The sequence below is a fragment of the Trichosurus vulpecula genome, chromosome 3 (assembly GCF_011100635.1).
Source record: "Trichosurus vulpecula isolate mTriVul1 chromosome 3, mTriVul1.pri, whole genome shotgun sequence".
NCBI classification, from domain to species: domain Eukaryota; kingdom Metazoa; phylum Chordata; class Mammalia; order Diprotodontia; family Phalangeridae; genus Trichosurus; species Trichosurus vulpecula.
The window spans coordinates 222,752,558-222,757,384 of NC_050575.1; the positions used below are offsets into that span (position 1 = coordinate 222,752,558).

General features: G+C 40.3%; 1 pseudogene; it reads left to right on the plus strand.

Moving 5' to 3' along the window:
- The first annotated feature begins 3,638 nt into the window (after positions 1-3,638).
- LOC118844025 lies at positions 3,639-4,194 on the plus strand (annotated as a pseudogene).
- The last annotated feature ends 633 nt before the right edge of the window (positions 4,195-4,827 follow it).

Sequence of the window (4,827 nt, forward strand, 5' to 3'; positions counted from 1 at the left end):
AGATGAGGTCAGCAACACTGAAATTCTAGAGGTGGGGGTAGGAGGTCTAGCCCCTGGAGGATGCCTGCTTTGAAGCTTTGGAAGGTTTGGCTGCTTGAGGATGCCCGCTCATCTGGAGTTGTATTTCCTGGAGCTGTGCTGAAGCACAGGGAGGTTTGGCTGATGGAGGACACCTGCCTGCTGGTGCATGTGGTAGTTTTCCAAGCTCGCTTACCAGTTCCCTGCCTGTGCCAAGGCACTCAGGATAGTCCTGGTGTTGGTGCTGGCCTGCTCCACCACCCTGGGGCTCAGGGTCTTCCCCTGGTTTGCTGAGGTGGGGCTTGCCACTGGCTTGCTAGTATACACCCCAACCTGTGCTGTTCCCCTTCCACCAGAGCAAGAGGGACCTTTTCTGTCAATCCCCCAACCTTCCTGGGCTACAAGACTGCTGCCCCCCATCTTTCTGCTGCCTCAGCTGTACAAGAGTTTTTCCTGGGGCAATATTTTCTGGATTTTTAGAAGTCAGTAAGGCAGAGTAAGAGTGACTTACTTCTCACTCCACCATCTTGACTCCCAGAAGGCCTTATTTACAAGTATTTTGAACAAAAACATATTTGTCATTTTTACTGCATGATACATATACATATATATATAATATACATATATATATATAAATATATATTGATATAAATATATAATATATTATATATATATTTGTTTGGAGAATAGAGAGAATCTCAGATTGGCAAGGGACTTCAAGGGTCATCTACTCCAACCTACACCTGCACAAGAATCCCCTCTGCAATTTTGTAAACCAGTGGTTGTTCAACCTTGACTGAAAATATAGGGGTAATGCACGTGTTTCTGGGATAACCCATTACACTTTTGGACAAATGTCACTGTTAAGAAACTTTTCTTTGTATGTCGCCTAAATTCACTCCTCTGTATCTTCTACCCATTGATCTTAGGTCAGCTCTCTGACATCAAATGTCTAATCCCTCTTCCATCTAATAGCATTTCAAATATGTGAAATTATCATCTCAACCCTAAAGACTCTCTTCCCTAAGACAAACTGATTTTCCTACAGTGTTCTCAGAGGAACTCAGAGGGACTTTAGTCACTCTCCTTTGTCACTCTGTCCTTTAGTTACTCTCCATTTTCCAGAATTATTCTACCACACCTGTAGCACTCACAGTTATGATTACTAAGGATGTATCTCACTCCATCCTATTTTCTTCTCTTTACCCTTTTCTCTCCTTTTTACCCTATCCATCCTCAAAAGTTTGTTTTGCTTCTGACCATTGCCTCTCTTAATCTGTTTTCCCTTTTATCATTCATCCCTTACTTTTATCTCCTTCTCCTTCTGCTCTCTTGCTGGGTAAGACTGATTTCTATACCAAATGAATGTACGTGTATGTGTGTTGTGTATATGCGTGTATATATGTGTGCATTGTTTCTTCTTTGAACCAATTCAGATGAGAAATTCAAAGTTGCCCCCCATTTCCATAACATTGAAAAAACTCTTCTTTACTTGCCTCTGTTTTTGTGAAATTATCTCTGCCACTATTATGCCCCTATCTCCCTTCTCCCAGTGCATCCCTCTTTCTCACTATCAATTTTTTTAGATCATCTTGATATAATCAATTCAATTCCATGTTCTATATGTTGAGTCTTGCACCTTCTTTCTCTGTAGAATCCTTTTAACTGCCCTAATAGTGACAAAGTTCTTAAGAATTATACAAATCATCTTCCCACATAGGAATGTAAACAGTTCAACCTTTATTGAGTCTCTTTTGACTTCTCTTTCATGTCCATATTTTTATGGTGCTCTTGAGTCTTGTACTTGAAAGTCAAATTTTCTGTTCAACTCTGGTCTTGTCATCAGGAATGCTTGAAAGTACTCTATTTCATTAAATGATTAATCCCTCCTCCCCCCAGAAGGATTGTACTCAGTTTTGCTTGGTTATAATCTTAGCTCTTTTGCCTGTCAGAATATTACATCCCAAGACCTCACTTCCTTTAATGTTACAGATGCTAATTCTTTTGTGATCTAGACTGTGGCTTGATGGCATTTGAATAGTTTTTTTCTGGTTACCTGAAATATTTTCTCTTTGACTTGGGAACTCTAGAATTTGGCTGTAATGTTATTGAGAGTTTTCATTTTTTATGTCATTCAAATAGTGATCAATGTATTCTTTTAATTTTTACTTTACCCTCTTGTTCTAAGATATTATTACACCAAAATTGAAGCCCACCCTTAAGCCCACCATTAATCCCCTTTATATTCTTGTCTTTGTGTCTGCCCTATACACTGAAATGGCTTGAAACAGCTTAAGGCATAATTCTGGGTGTTGCCCAAGGCTAGTGCCCTGACCCCCACTTCCTCACGATTCAGCATTCTGTATATTCTCTCTATATCAGCATTATGTGCAAGGATCAGTTGCTAGGGTAAGGTATGGGTTTATTTTGGGGAGGAGCCCCCCGGTTACCAAGTAGCTCCACACCCTGGGTTATGGTGTAGCTATTCTGCTGACCAAGCTAGGTCCCCCCCCACTCAGACCAAAGATCAAGTAGGGGTTACTTTCTGGGAAATTCCACCTCGTACCATCCACCCATCCTAAGAAACGGACCACCCTGTGTCACTGGACGGTTGTGCCCCTGAGGGCCACCCATTCTAGGAAATGGACCACCCTGAGTTACAGGATGGTTGCACCCCTGAATCTAACCATATTCCCAAATTAGCTCTGAACTGATAAGCCCAACCAATGGCTGATCTTTGTTTCTGTACATCATTGCTTTCACTAGCGACCCTGCCTAACTGTGTCATTGTGGTTTTTGCCTTTATGAGCCTGTAAGTCCCTCAATTCGGGACTGCCTGATTTGAGTGTACTTTGGGTATGTACTCCAGGTAGTCATCTGCTAGGCCAATAAATCCACACCCTAAATTCTCCATGGACCCAGGTCTCATCTTGCTGTTATTTTCTACACAACAGTCCTAGAACCAGAGGGTAAAATTGTCATTGAAAGAATCTACCGATCACCCTCTGAAAGATATCCCAAATTGAAAACTCTAAGAAATATTATAGCCAAATTCCAGAACTACCAAGTCAAGGAGAAAATACTGCAAGCAGTTAGAAAGAAACAATTCAAATATCATGGAACTACGTCAGGATCATGCAGGATCTTTCAGTTTCTATGTTAAATGACAGGAGAAATTAGAATATGATATTCCTGAAAGGCAAGGAGCTGGGACTACAACCAAGGATCAACTACCCAGCAAAATTGAGCACAATCTTCCAGGCACGGAGATGGACATACAATGAAATAAAGTAATTCCAGACCTTCCTGATGAAAAGGCCCGAGCTCAATGGAAAATTTGATCTCCAAATACAAAACTCAAGAGAGACATAAAATAAAATGGTAAACAGGGGAAAAACCCTAAGTAATAAGGCTAATTAGTTATATCCTTAAATATAGGATTACTTTGTTGTATATATGTTTAATGTATATGTCAATTGTGAGAATGGTATTGTTATTATGACAATTGAAAGGGATATTCATAGACTGTGAGTCATAGCATAAAATAGCTGATATAATGATAAAAAATATAATTAAGAGATATAAGCTCTTCCCTTGAGCCATCCTAGGTAATCATTGAAAATGGTGAGGTACTCTCTTGATCCAGAGAACCCCACAAAATCATGCAAGTCAAGGGGTTCAAATCTCCGGGTCCACTTCAAGAACACCCGTGAAACAGCCCAAGCTATCAAGGGAATGCATATCTGAAAAGCTACCAAGTATTTGAAAGATGTCACATTGAAGAAATAATGTGTTCCCTTCCATTGGTGTAATGGTGGAGTTGGCAGGTGTGCTCAGGCTAAGCAGTGGGGTTGGATACAGGGTCGTTGGCCCAAAAAGAGTGCTGAATTCTTGCTGCATATGCTTAAAAATGCAGAGAGTAATGCAGAACTGAAGGGTTTGGATGTGGATTCTCTTGTCATTGAGCATATCCAGGTAAACAAGTCTTCCAGAATGCGACAGCACACTTATAGGGCTCATGGTCGAATCAACCCATACATGAGTTCTCCTTGCCATATTGAGATGATACTCACCAAAAAGGAACAAATTTTTCCTAAACCAGAAGAGGAGGTTGCTCAAAAGAAAAAGATACCCCAGAAGAAACTGAAGAAACAAAAGCTTATGGCACAGGAGTAAATATGACATTAGAGTGCAAATAAAAAGTGAAATGAAAACAAAAAAAAGAGATATAAAGGGCTGGTTCTGGGAGAAGAGGTAAGGAGATAGTAGAAAAGTGTAAATTACATCACATGAAGAGGCACAAAAACATATTATAATAGAGGGAATGAAGGGAGGGAGTGAGCACTATTTGAGCTTTATTCTCATTGAATTTGGTTCAAGAAGGGAATAACATACTCTGATAAGTATAGAAATCAAAGTTGTCCTACAGGCAGTGGGAGGAGAAAGGGGAGAGAAAAGGGAGGAGTGTGGTCAGAAGGGAGGGAAGAAGTAGCAAGGGGAAAGCGGTAAGGTAAGGAAGGGGAATCAAGAGGGAGGGTAAAATGTGGAAGGCGGCAATCAAAAGCAAAACTCTGTTGAGGAGTGGAAGGGAAAAGGGAAAAATAAAGGCATAAACAGGGGAAATAGGATGTAGTAAAAGACACAGATAGTAATCATAACTATGAATGTGAATGGGATGAACTCTCCCATAAAACGTAAGCAGATAGCAGAATGGATTAAAAACCATAATCTTACAATATGCTGTTTACAAGAAGCTCACTTGAAACAGGGGGATACACACAGGATAAAGGTAAAAGCTGAATCATATTA